Below are 15,036 nucleotides of genomic sequence, written 5' to 3'. Positions count from 1 at the left end.
CCCTCCTTAATCTCTGCTAGTACTTTAGACAGATGTGATTCTTCATGTGATGATCTGAGCTTTCTTTCCTATAAAATTTAATTATTGGTAGCCTTGTCTTTATCAGGTGATGCATTTTGCCCTCTGTAAGAACTACTGGAAAGGGGTAAAGCAAGAGACTCTCCAGTGAGTTCTGTAGGATCCACACCTAGTTCTCCTCGCCTCAATTGTGTATCAACAACCCAAGTTCCTTTTGGTAGTTGAAACCAGTCACCCAACCAGTTCTGTGATCTCTTTCTCTATCTGTTGATTCAACAGCATTGAGATCCCAAAATGGCTGGGGGTGGGGGAGGGGCTGTCTCAGATTTCAGCTCATCGTATCCATGACAATGTTTCTTGCTGAAGGCATTCCCCTCCTGAGAACCCTAAACCCAAGCTTGGGAGGGGATTGCCAAAATTTCCCCTGTGGGTTATTTGGTATTATGGTAGGAGGACCCTCCTGTCTCTGTTCCTCTGTTGATGAACTAATGCATTCTGGTTATGAGGGAGAAGGCATCACATATCGGTTGTTGGCAAAGCATGGACTGAATCCAGCAGGAATAACCCAGCCTTGCAGAGTGTGACTTCTAACTGGTATAACTGGCCCTCAGTAAGGCTTTCCACATCACCAGATACTTCTGGGTGATTATTCCCTCAGAAGATCAGTCAATCCCATGGGCAAGAGACTCCAGTTGTCCTTTCATTGCCACATCACATGTACCAGGGACTGTGACTATATTTTGTGGGGTGCCATGGTGATGGGCAAAGTGTTTTGTAAGTCAAAATTCTGCTGTGCATGTACAACTTTATGACTTGGTGGATTAGAGAATATCTAGTTCATAATTGGCAGTTTGAGATGCTTGGTCATTGGATATCCCATCATCAAGTACTAGGACCAAAACAGGCCATAAGTGCCTTTTCAAATGGAGAATATTTGTTGCCACAGGAAACATGGCCATTCTCCAGAACTCAGGGGTTCTACCACTGGGCGTTTCCAGAGATTCATATATCATCTCTCTCTGCTGAATATCATTAGATTGACCAGGTTATAAAGCTAAATCATGGGGCAGCTTGGACTGCAACTGAATCTGCTGCAGTGACTTTTGCTGCTCTGGGTTCCCCTCAAAACTGGCAACCTTGTTATCAGTTACCACTTAAACGGATCAGAACACAAGTCCCCAAAGTGAGAACGTTGCTCCAAAATGCTAAGAGGCTCCCCAAGGACTGTGCAGCTTTCTTTATGTGAGAAGTGCAAGGTATAGAAACTTGTCTCTTATGTTGGAAGAGGTATCTTGACATGCTTCAGATTACTGGTACTCTAAAACTGTAAGGTTTGGCATATAGTCATTAGCCACATGGGATTATACAAATAAAATAAAATAATAAAAATTTAGTTTCCCAGTCACACTAATCACATTTTAGAGGGACTCAAGAGTCACATGTAGCCAGAGCCTACTCTCTTGGATAACTAGTGTATAGAACATTTCCATCACAGTAGAAAGTCCTATCAAACAGTGCTGCCAGATAATCCATTATGACAGACCTCTAAATTTTCCTGGGGATTATCTCTCATTCTCTGGCAGACATGAACCTTACTAGGTGTAGCTGATTCTCATGATGCTCTGCACCACAGCCCCCTCAGACCTGGTTTCAGCACTGTGGTGTGGACAGCTCCAGTCATGCCCCTTCCGCAAACAATGCATGTCACAGCCCCAGAGGCTTTCTCAGAGACTGTGCAAGTCTGCTCAACTACTCACAAACACAACCTACAGTGCAGTGAAGTTGATCCCTTTGGGGAATGCTCAACCAATGATGGATGGTAGTTGGTGGATAAATAACCCGACCTCCCCACCCTGTGATAGAACAATTCTACATACTTCCTAGATTATTCCCATTGAGTTTAAGCCTCTGTTGCCTACAGTAGCAATCAGATTAGTAACCTAAATTTTATTCCATGAATAAATTTATTCATGCCTTCATTTTTGTTTCTTGGTATCACCACCCAAAATAAACTACCTGTATAAATTTCTTTAAATAGAGTCTGCTTTGTGGGGAATCAGATTAACACAATTCATCCTGGAAGTGACCCTATAAAGCAGACCTTTAGGATAGGATTCTGGAATTTAGACTGCTTCATGGTTGCATGGATATAAGAAACCTGTTACTGGAAGTAAGCAGGCTGGTGACAAGTCCTGGCCTGTGGCAACATCACAATAACTAAGATTCACAGCGGGAGTGGATTTAGATGAGGTGCAGGTGGATGGAGATCACTGGCTTATGCTATAACTCTAGCAATTTAAAGAGATGGGGTAATTATAACTGAAAGGGAGGTGAAGTGGGCTAGACATCTTGAAGAAACAGATAGATGTAGGATGGTCAAGCATCAACTCAGGGTGTGCTGTGATGGCCTGCAGGTTTCCATGACAGCATTTACAGAGATCCTCACCTGCAGCTGGAGGGAAGGCTGGGGAGAAAGTCAGGTCCAAGATTTAATCATAATGCAGAAGGACTGTAAAGGATGTTTTGACAAGTTTCCTATGCTGAGAACTGTAATAGGATAGAATGGTCCTGAGATCTTTGGATTTCCAGGTCTCCTTGAAGACTCCAGATGGAAGAAGCAATGTAGATCCTCCTTCTAGAGGGTGTCAGCCTATCATTTTCTGAAGACCATGCCAAACTCTCACCTGAGACTCATGCCTTGAAGATGATGTTTTTCCCCCTTAAGATCTGCTCTTGCCTCTCCTCATTACCCCCAGACCAATAGCTGAGTCAGATTTCAGCAAAGTCCAGGTAAGGGAAGAGAGTTTCTCCTATGGGAAGAGGCAGCCCACTCAATGGAAAAGTTGCAGGGCTTAGATAATATGAGGTTCCTATTAAGGAACCAACAGAATATGTGGGAGTGGACCTTGCAAGGGATGGTGGGAGTGGTTGAACACATGTTTGGATAAAAGAGAGCTAATTGATGTGGGGGAATTTTTTGTGATTTATAATTTAGATTATTGGCAAGAACTTTTGGAGCTGGCCCCGATATACAGTTAAGATGACTTCCTGAAGTTTGAATGTGAGGAGGAATAGTAAATGAGGATGAGAAGCTGGAACAACTACCCATTTATCAAAGTGTTGCAAAGACTGTCAATAGGCACAGGAAAGTGTGCATTTTGGAGTATATTTATTGCATGAGAATGGATAACCTGGATCTTGTTTCCTAAGACTGTCTGGAGGAGATCCATTCACTAAGGCAGTAAGGGTGCACCAGTGAGAGGTCACTAGCACCTTTCAGATGTCAGTGGTCACTATCCTCTTAGGCCAAGAGTAATAGTAGAAAATGCTGCTCAAGAGATAGGATGCCTGTGGTCAAATAGGTGATAGGAATTGGGAAAAACAGAGACTAAGGGGCAACACTTAACTGTTAGAGGTCAGTAAATGGAAATATCATAATGAGCAATGAACTGGACAGGTGACCAAGGGATCCTAACCCCCAGGAACCTGTGGTGATGACAAAAATTTAGACTGGCCATCAAGATTCTTTGATCTAGAAATCTGCCATCTTTGCCAATGAATCATTATTTCTAAAAAAAATATAAAGTATATATATTTAAAAAGACATATACTGCTTGACTTGTGTGATCAGCAAAAAATGTAAGTCTCCACAATAAAATACTTTGATCCCTTGCCTAATTTCCATATCTGAGTCAGCTCTCATACTCAGATTTTATAAATTGAATGGAAAGCTGTTTCCTTGAAGAAAGACCCTGTAATTTCAGCACAAATATTTAAAATAATGTTCCCCTACCTTGAAAACCCAAGATAATCTGTCAAATACCTCCTTACACTGATAAAGGACTTTGGCAAAGTCTCAGGATATAAAAATAAATGTGCAAAAGACAATTGCATTTCTTTACACCAATAATAAACAAGCAGAAGCCCAAATAAAAAGCACAATTCCATTCACAATAAACAAAAAAATGAAATACCTTGGCATCTTCCTAACCAGAAACGTGAAAGACCTTTACAATGAAAACTACAAAACACTGCTCAAAGAAATCAAAGATGACACAAACAAGTGGAAAAATATCCCATGCTCATGGATTGTAAGAATCAACATTGTGAAGATGTCCATCTTACCTAAGGCAATCTACAGATTTAATACAATACCCATCAAATTACCAGCAACATTCTTCTCAGACCTAGAAAAAGCAACACAGGAATTCATATGGAAACACAAACGACCAAGAATAGCCAGAAAAATCCTCAGCAAAAACAAGCAAACAAACAAAAAAAACAAAGCAGGTGGTATCACATTGCCAGACTTCAAACTTTACTATAAAGCTACAATAATCAAAACAGCTTGGTATTGGTACAGGAACAGGCATATGGCTCAATGGAATAGAATTGAGATTCCAGAAGCAAAACCTCAATTTCTCAACCAACTCATCTTCGACAAAGCCTCCACCACCTATCACTGGGGAGAGGAGAACCTATTCAGTAAATGGTGCTGGGAAAACTGGCTGACCACATGCAGAAGATTGAAACAGGGACCCCTATCTATCCCCATACACAAAAATTAACTCTAAATGCATCGGAGACCCAAATGTAAAACCTCAAACCATAAGAACCTTAGAAAATGAAGGAGATGCCCTCATGGAATTTGGAACTGACATCCAATTCCTGAACAAAACCCAAAACCCACAGGCCATAAGAGATAAGATAGACAAGTGGGACCTCATTAAACTGCCAAGCTTCTGCAAAGCCAAAGAAACCATCAAGAGAGCAGGGAGACAGCCTACAGACTGGGAAAAAGTATTTGCCAGCTCCAGGTCTGACAAAGGCTTAACATTTTGGATCTACAAGGAACTCAAATATGCTGAAAAGAAAAAAACAAACAACCCCATTATAAAATGGGCAAAAGATGTGAACAGACACTTCACAAAGGAAGACATCCGAGCAGCCAACAGACACAGGAAAAAATGTTCAACCTCACTAATCATCAGGGAGATGCAAATCAAAACCACACTGAGATACCACCTAACTCCAGTCAGAATGGCAATTATCAATAACTCAAAAAATGACAGCTGCTGGAGAGGGTGTGGTGAAAAGGGAACACTTCTATACTGTTGGTGGGAGTGCAAACTAGTGCAACCTCTGTGGAAAACAGTATGGCGATTCCTAAAAGCTCTAAATATTGACCTCTTATATGACCCCGCAATCCCCCTACTGGGAATATACCCTGAAGAACTCAAATCACTCTATAAAAAGATACCTGCACATGTATGTTTATTGCAGCATTGTTCACAATAGCAAGAACCTGGAAGCAACCATGCTGTTCATCAAAAGAGGACTGGATTAAAAAAAATGTGGTACATATACACGATGGAATACTATGTAGCCATAAAAAAGAACAAAATCATGAATTTTGCAGCAACCTGGATGGAACTAGAGTCTATAATACTGAGTGATCTCTCACAGAAACAAAAATCTGAGTATCACATGTTCTCACTCATATAGAGGACCTTGAACATCCAACGTAATACTATAAGAAAATGACAGACAGTGGTGGGAAACTATGGGGGGCGGAGAAGGGAGATGGGATTAACGGCAGTAAATATCTGTCTGGGGATGGGGAGAAACCTATTATCAACAAGGGTGCCTGAATGAAGCATATTTGTATACCTAACTCTTAACTGTACCCCATCAAAAAAATATTGATTAAAAGGAAAAAAAAATAAACATAAAATAAAATAAAATAAAATAATGTTCCCTTGACTCCTTCCTAAAGAGACATGAAGCCATTTTCCAGAAGACTGTACATGGGGGTAAGGAGAATATGCAGAACTTTTGAGGACTGTTGGATGCAGGGTCGACTGACACTTATGTCATGGTAGATATCCAAATAGAGTGGAGAATGGGATTCTGCCCACCTGTTCATCTCACATCCTCATTCTCACAATATTTTATCACTGCCCTGTACACAGTGCCCAGCCATTGCAGCTACTGCATCTCCCAAAGCCTTGTCTTCTAACTGCACTTTCCATCTCATAGTCTCAGCAGCGATAATCTGAGTAGCCATAATGCTAGTGCATGCCACAAATCACCAGAGTCTCATTTCTTCCTAGCAAGAAGGTGATCTATGCATTCCTTAAATATGCAGTCAACATAATCTCAGAATTCAATTTTGAGGGTTTCTTTTCTGATACCATTTCAGCAAGTGGTTCCATCATTTGATGGGTAGGAGATGGAATGCTCATACTAGATAATGGAGTAGAGTTTAATAAAGGAACTATATACAAAGGTGAAGTCGTGGTTCAGAGACAATAGATTGTGTAGTACCATGGGCCCAGGGGCAGCAGGGGTGCTATTATTAGTCAACCTGCAAGGGAAGGGAACTGTTACTTGAACTTGGAGGACATGGCAATGGAGAGAATTGGCTGACTAGAGCTGCAGCCTTTGGTAAAGAAACACAGATGGCCCTCAGCAACTTGGAGTGTGAGGGGGTGCCAGGGAGTAACTCCTCCATCCTCCTGACAGTGCCCGCACCCTTGGTTGAACCCAACTAGAAAGCACTCACAGGGGCCAGCTACCTGGGGCCTCAGGGCAAGATGGAGGGTGAAAAGCTGATCTGGAGGGCGGAAATGAGGGAGGGGCATAAAGAGAAAATTGCCAGCAGCAGAGGATCAAAGATTCCTATAAAAATGTCACTTCCCCTCATGTGCATTTTCAGGAACATTCTTAAACGGGAAGAAAAAAATGTGGAGCTACACTGAGAGCTCAGGGGAGAGTTTACTCTATGTGTCCATCCATGTGTGTTGCATAATAGAAAAGGCAGAGAGTTGCTTTATTATATTGTTAAACTTGAACCTGAATGATCAACTCTTAAAGCCTTGATTCAAGATAAGTCTCGGGATAAGATATTGTGGGAAGGAGAGGCTTGGGTTAGGGTAGGTCAATTCCAGGTGGGGCATGAATGCCTTGAGTTAATTATATTGGGGCAGTGCTGAAAGAAGACCAGAGGAAAGCTTGTGGAAAACGTGACTTATTTCTCAATTTTACCTATTTCTCAATTTTACCTGAGATGAACCCTTTAGAGACACTTCTAACAAAAGACACATTCTTTAAGGCAAATAGACTTAGCTGTGAAGTATCTAAGTTGACTTGATGGTTTGTGGTGTCAACCTAAATAATAAACATCTCTAAAAGAAAAGATGTTTATTTAGGAATAGAGCTTTGTGATGGGAATACATGTACCATAGTTAAACTATGTGCATATTCAGGAAGACAAGAGGAGACAGAGGTCTTTAAAGGAATAAATAAAAGACTCCACAATTGTTTTGAAATAATTGTCCTTGGCTATAAAGATTAATAACAAAGATGACATCAGCCTGAGGTTGGACAGGCTGGGCAGTTGTCCTTCTGGAATTACTTTTTGTGCAAGGTTGCAATGGCCTTTGTGCAAGGTCGTGGTTTTTATAGTCTTTTTCATTATCAGGCATATAAGTATGGGGACACTGTCTTCCTGGCTTTCCCCAGCTCTGTCAGGGCTTTCTTAACAGCAGTGATTCCATTTTGACTCTGACAATGTTCATAGTGGATTAGTTAGTCCCTTGCTTCTCCCTGTATTTTTGTTAGTTATTGGAATGTCTTTTCTGTCTTATTCAATTATAACTTCCTTGATAGTGTGAGTTTATCTTGTTCATCTTTGTATCCTCAGAAGTACCTAGTACAGTGCCTAGTGAATAGTACGTGCCCATAAGTACTTTTGAAGAACTTAAATTCTCCTGCAGGCTACTTTTGGGTGTCCCACTGTGCACAAATCATCTACTAATAGCCCTCAGGAAAATGAAAGAAGACAGAATTTAAGTGTGTTCTTCGGTTTCCTGAGAGCAGCTGTGCTCCTAGAATTGAGAAGAAAGTTGAAATTCTCGTAAACAATGGGACTGGGGGATTATTATCTAGACCAAAGTTGTCTTTAAAGACTCCTAAAGACACATCTTGTACTGATTGAGGTGACCCAATAAATACTGTGGTCAATACAGACTGTCTTGTAAAATTAATCTGAGCTTTTCCACATCTGATTTTTAAAAAAATATTTCATGCTATGTTTCTATTCTCTCTGGTTTCTGCTTGGTCTCTGCTCCTGGAATTTATATTTCCACCTCCCTCAGAAAAGCTCTTTGTGCTCCTTGAGAGTGACCTTTACTCTACTTTCTGCTCATGGTGCTGGTAACTGGGTTAGCAACTAAACTCAAACAGGGAGCACCCACCCACCTCTGACTTATACATAGCTGATGGTGCCTTTCTCAAGACCTGTATTGCAAGGCCAGATGGAAAGTGTCTCATAGATGGATTCCCATTTTCCTAATTCTTTGACAGATGATAACCTGAGATATTCAGTACATGTTGAACTATTTATCATTATCAGTTCTGCAGCAGGTGGAGTTAACTGGGGAGAGAAGCCAAGAAGTTCATTGCCACACTATATTGGATCTCCAGAAGTCCATGGTAGGAAGGGTGACCTTGGGGACATGATGAGGCTGATCCTTGTAGGGAGAAAGAGTGAAGAGTGTCTGAGTACCCTAAACTTCTGGTTGTCCCTGAATGTTCTGTTCCCTACTGGCTCAGGTCTCTAGAGATATTTGCTGGGAAACTAGAGTGTTCATAGTCCTAAATTAGCTGCCCTGAACTTTAGGAGGTTTATTTGTATAATGTGGAGGGAATTCGATGATCTCTCAGGTCCTTTTGGCTCTTAAAATTTCATGATTTCCTTGTAGCCTCACCCAGTTCTCTGATTTCTCCCATAGAGTTGTGTAGGCTCTCATCTGATGGGGAAAGACATGTGCTGGTAAGAAAGCTTGCTGGGAAGACCTTTGTTTATACACTCTCAGAAGCAAGAAGACAGTCTTTTATTGGCAGGACTACACTTTCAGTATGCGAGAGCTTGTCATGTAATGGAAGAATGACAAGTGAGAGTTAGTGCTGCTCCTGGTGACTAATGCTGTGTTGTAGAATGCAGTTGTAAAGAGCTCTCTTAAAAGCCTGGAGGTAGATAATTATTGTTTTCTTACTAATTCAAGATGTCCAGAATAAAAGCTTAAAAATACACAAGAAAGCTTTGTTTTGCTATGATTTGATGGGGCAAGAAGGAAAGAATCCTTAAAAGCAGTGATTATTTTTTACCATAAGGCAAGTGAAACTCCTCAATAAAAGACAAAATCTCGCCCCATCTCACTTGAACCACCTTCATTCCTCATGCTTCGAAACATGAAGATGCCATTGAGAGGTCAGTGTGTGATGAGCCCATCAGGGAGTTGAGGCAGTTACAGTATTGTCATCTGACATTGTCTGACAGTGGGAAGTAGCACAACATGGGGCTCAGCTGTCAGACAGGTTCAGAAGTAAACCCAGACTCTAATATTTAATAGCTGTACGATTTTGAACATGTTATTTTGTTTGTATGAGCCTCAGTTTCTATGCCACCTAGAAAGTGGGCATAACAATATTTATTTCACAAAATCATTGTGTAGATTTACATGCATAACCTACATTTATTTATTGCTTATGTATTATGTTCCAGATACAGGTACCAGGTGCTTCTATGTATGGTATTCCACTTATAACACTAAGGGACTATGCAGCTTGTTTCTCTCTTTCTCTCTCTCTCTTTCTCTCTGTCCATTAATCCTATCAATCTTAGCTTTCCATTTATTCAACCATCCATTTAGCTGTCCATCCACCCCTTCACACACTCATCCTCCCATCTGCCCATCCACCCATCTCATCCATCCATCCATCCACCCATCTATCCATCCAGCCACCCACTCATTCATTCATCTATCCTCCCACCCAACCACCCATTTGCTCACCATCCACATAACCATTATCCATCCATCCATCATCCATCCATCCATCCATCCATCCGTTTTAAGTGCCAGAAACACCAAGATTAACGAGATAGAAACATCTGCCTTGATCTGTTAGCCAGAACACAAATGAACACTGATGTAGAAACCAGAATGCCTGGATTTAAATCTTAGCACTGCCACTTACTAGTCACATCATTTTGGGAGAGTTATTGAATGTATTGTGTCTCCATTTCCCTTCTATGAAATGGGGATGATGATGATAATAATTCACAGAGTTAACAATGCAAAAAGTGTTTAGAATGGTGGCTGAGAGCGGGGCGCAGTGGCTCATGCCTATAATCCCAGTCTTTTGGAAGTCCGAGATGAGAAGATGGCCTGAGCTTGTGGGTTCGAGACCAACCTGGGCAACTTGGCAAGACATCATCTCTACAATAAAAAAACAAAATTAGCTGGGCGTGGTGGCACACACCTGTGGTTCCAGCTACTTTGAACGCTGAGGCGGAAGGGTCACCTGAGCCCAGCAGGTTGAGGCTGCAGTGGCAGTGAGCATGCCATTGAATTCCAGTCTGGGTGAAAGAATGAGACTCTGACTCAAAAAAAAAAGGTGACTGAGATACAATATCTGCTTGGATATTATGAAGATATCTTGGGCCCCTGAGTACAGTAGATCCAGCATAAAGTTTTAAATGAGGTAGACCTGGGTATGGAACCTGGTTTCTCTACTTACCAGACTTGTTCAATTGAGTGAATTATGGTGCTTACATTTTTTGAGACTCAGTTCCTCATTTGGGAATATTGCCTATTCACAGCTCAAACATATTGACACCAGCATAATCTAGTGGAAAAACCATGAATTCTAAAGGAAGAAATTCTGAATTTGATCCTTGGCTGCAATTTCTGTGATCTTAATCAAAACACTTGGACAAATATTCAGAGATTTTTTTTCCTGTAAAATGGGAACAATAATGATATAGATTTTATAGTGACAATAAAGTAAAATAATATATTTGAAAACATAATGTCAAAATATCAGGCACACTACAAATTCTAATATTAAAGACATAATATCTGACTGCCCTCCTTTTCCTGTAGCTGTGCTGTGAAGTCAGGATAAAGTCCCAAGTCTTTTGGCCTAGTGGGTTCAACACTGGTATTAACTTCCCTTTGGCTTGTGATTCTCTAGTGGAAGCATGTACATTCAAGAATATGTGACAGCATTCTAGAAGGCTTCGTAAAACCTCTTATTAGAAGATTAGACTTCTTCAAAGTTTTGGAAAAAATCATTATTTTATATTAACTAGCATGGAGTAGAAAATAAATTGTTTATGACTTTTTTTACATTAAAATATGAGACTTTAATGAATATTTGTGATTGTGGTGAGCTGTTTCTGGCTCTGTCTCCAGAAAACCATTTCAAATCATTCACCTCTGATTGATGGCATTTTGGTGAAAAGGTTTAGAATTACTATCATTAGTTGTTCACCACAATTAGCATGTTTCCTTCCTGAATTGTAGGCTTTACTATAAAAAGAGATGCAATATTTTATCATAAGAGTAGGGTGTGCTTTCCTCAAGGTTTAAGAACTTTCTTGGAGAGAAAACTCTATCAGCCAGGGTGACCTTGACTGTAAGTCACAAAAAATACTCAACTTACATTGGGCTGAACAATAAATGGATTTATTTTCTTATATACTGGAAGTCAGAGGAGGAGCAGTCCCTGGATTTGAAGATGAATTATGTTGTAAGGGGCCTAGGCTTCTTTACAGATGCTCAACTCTATAGCCTATGGTCATCAGATGATAAGATGCTGGCCATTGACATTTGTGGCTACCTGTTTCCTTATTTCCACTCAGCAGGTGGGGGTAGTATAGTTAGAGACTATGAGCTTGAGACACTTCTCACCAATCACAGGATTGAAAGCTTCCACTTCTGTCTCACCTGACACCTTGGGTCATGCCTCCACCTCTAATAGTAACAGTCACTGGGGACTAGAGTTATGGCCCCAGCATTGAGTGTGTGGGTGGGTGGATATGAAGGTAAGGAGGGAGGGGAGGATGCACATTGGGGAGACAATTGTCACTGTTTGTTTCAAGTGTCCTCTAGGAAGATAGAGTAAATGACCTCTGAAACTTTGCCTAGAGCATTCAGGAATTTTTCCTCCAGGTGAATTTTGGTCTATGGTACTCACACAAAGTTGGTTACCATGGTTGTGATGTTAAGTAGCTTGATTTCTGGCATTTTTTGCTACGATCTTCACTCAGAAGGTAGAGGAGACAATGAGGAAAAAAAGTTATTTTGAGAACAATTTATGAGCTCACCGAGAGCAGAAAGAACCTGAAAGGAAGGTTCCCATGCTTTGTGAAATTCATAAAAGCGAGGCTGGGGCATCACCAGGTATCTGCCTTAGGAAAGCCGACACCAAGCTCAAGAAAGAGAACAGCATGAGCTAGGTCAGAGATACGACAATAACATGTATCTCAAGGGGAAAGAAAAATGACAGAAACTTGAAATTCTGACAATATAATTGTGAGAGAGAACATGGTATCATGCAGAGTATGGGTTTTGGAGTCCCTTTTCATCTTAACCTGAGTTATGTGACCTTCCAATTTTCTCTTCTGTAAAGCAGGAATAATAAGACCACTTCTTATGAGAATCAGAGAGAATGAACTTTAAAGTTCTAATAGCACGTGGATGATGAAGAAATGGTATTTATCACTGATCTTAAAAAGTAACAAAAGGGGGACATGTTTAAAATAAATCACATAGATACTTTGTGATGCCATTGAAATTTTAATAGCACATGTTCGTGAGTCAGAGAAGGGGAAAAATGCAGAATGCATTTGAAAAGGTGACTTGAATTTTTAAAAAATCATGTCACTAAGGGCAAAAATGCTTATGAAAAAGGCTTAGGATATCACAAAGTCTTTGAAAGAAAATCTGTGTTTTAAGCGAAATGAGGAACAATAGAGGAACATATATGTGGCTTATCTGGTGGTAACAGATGACGGAAGACAAAATGACCCCCAAAGTATTCGCTGCGGTCTGCTTCAAGCTGAGACAAAGCAAACATGAGAAAGAAGGAGCTGAAGATGGGTGAGAACCAGTAAGAGATGTGTGAACTGTTTAGATGAGGATGTCTGAAGACTCAGGAAAGTTATATCCAGGGAACTGAGAAACTTTGAAAGATCGTCAATTGGCCAGTTCTCTGGATGTCTCTAGTCAGGCATTCATTTCTTTAAGGAAGGAAGAGCAAATGCTCTTCAAAGTGCAAATCCAATGAAATTAATGTGTAGAGGTGCTGCCAAAATGCAATCACACACTTCGTATATACACACTCACACATTTATGCACACATATGTGGTTAAAAGCCGATAGACATCCTAAAGAAAGTATGATAACTTGAATTTAATCTCCCAACCCTAGTGTCCTCGTTGTCCTTCCTGACTGATTTTCTGTTTGGGTCTCCCATTGTGCTCACCTCTATCCCGGAAGAGCTATTACCCAACCAGCAAGTGCTTCTGGAATCTTTCTAGTATATGCTATTCTTCTCTCCTTCAGTCTCCGGTTTTGGGTGCCTAGAACTCACTATGCCGTTTTCTTTTGGCTTAGATGATGCCTATATTTTGGATCTGTGATTATGCTTTACTCTTCAGCTACAGCTTGTGACTCGTATTTTAACCCTTTAAGCAAATAGAAATGCCTTCATGGTAATCCTTCTGGGAGGTATTTACCTTTCAGCTGGGTACAGTCTGGAACCAAGGTGCCTATCTTCAAATGATATGACAGCAGACTGGTAGAGTCTCAAGAGTTGAGCCAGAGACAGAGACAGAGTGACACACACACACAGAGCAAGAGAAATACACATATACACACGTACACTGAGAGAATGAGAAATTGTGTTCAGCAATTTCTGCCTCTGATACACAGTAGTATCTTAAATATTTTTGGAAAATAAATGAACTCATATTGCTCAAGGTGATCTATATAATACTTCAAGTGGTGGAATACAAAAAAAGCATTTATACCTGGATTAAAACATTAACTTAAATTAGGCAAATACCTTGATTAACTGAAATGCTGTTGACACTTGAATTTTTCTGCTTAGCTCAAAGATTAATTAATTTATTCTTTCTACTTACTCTATTTACCATCTACCACATGACAGGCACTATCTAAGGGGCTGGAAAAGCAGGGGTGAATGAAAGAAGTCCTTGGTCCCATGGCACTTATATTCAGTGGAAAGAGAGACACAAAACAAAGGAGGAAAAAATGAAGAAGAGAAGGGGATAGTGAGGGATGGTATGGGGAGGGTTTGCCCTTGTATGTAGAGCAGGGGTCCCCAGTCCCCAGGCCATGTACTAGTACTGGTCCATGGCCTGTTAGGAACTGCACCATACAGCAGGAGATGAGTAGCAGGCAAACAAGTGAAGCTTTATCTGTATTTCAGTCACTCCCCATGGTTTGCACTATTGCCTGAGCTCCATCTCCTCCTGTCAGATCAGTGACTGTATCAGATTCTCACAGGAGCATAAACCCCATTGTGAACTGTGCATGTGAGGGATCTAAGTTGCACAATCCTTATGAGAACCTAATGCTGGATGGTCTGAGGTGGAGCTGAGGCAGTGATGCTAGTCCTGGGGAGCAGCTGTAGATACAGATTAACATTAACAGTGAGGTTTGACTGCAGAGACCATAATAAATCAATTGCTTGCAGACTTATATCAAAACTGTGCCAGTGAGTGGCAAGTGAGTTGATATAATTCAGTTGTACAGCTGTATTTGGTGACAGGCTTTAAGTCAGAATCTGACTCTTATTTTAGTCCATGCGTGGCCCACCCATTCTTTTATTTACCACTTCCATCCGCGTCTCTTTTTAATTTTTTGAGTTAGAGTATTACTCTGTCGCCCAGGCTGGAGCCCGTGGCACACACATGGCCATCCCAGCGTCGACCTGCTGGACTCCGACGATCCTCCCGCCTCAGCCTTCCAAGTAGCCAAACTATAGGCGCACGCTACCACACCTGGCTAATTTTTGATTTATTGTAGAAATGAGGTCTCGCCAAGTTGCCCGGGCTGGTCTCGAATCCGCAGACTCAGGCAATACACTTGCCTCGGCCTCCCAAAGTGCTGAGGTGACAGGCTGAGCCACCGACCTGTGCCT

This window comes from Carlito syrichta, unplaced genomic scaffold (genome assembly GCF_000164805.1).
Source record: "Carlito syrichta isolate Samal-C Ts95f unplaced genomic scaffold, Tarsius_syrichta-2.0.1 Scaffold311222, whole genome shotgun sequence".
NCBI classification, from domain to species: Eukaryota; Metazoa; Chordata; class Mammalia; order Primates; family Tarsiidae; genus Carlito; species Carlito syrichta.
The sequence above is the reverse complement of the archived record's forward strand: the minus strand, read 5'-3'. Positions refer to the sequence as shown.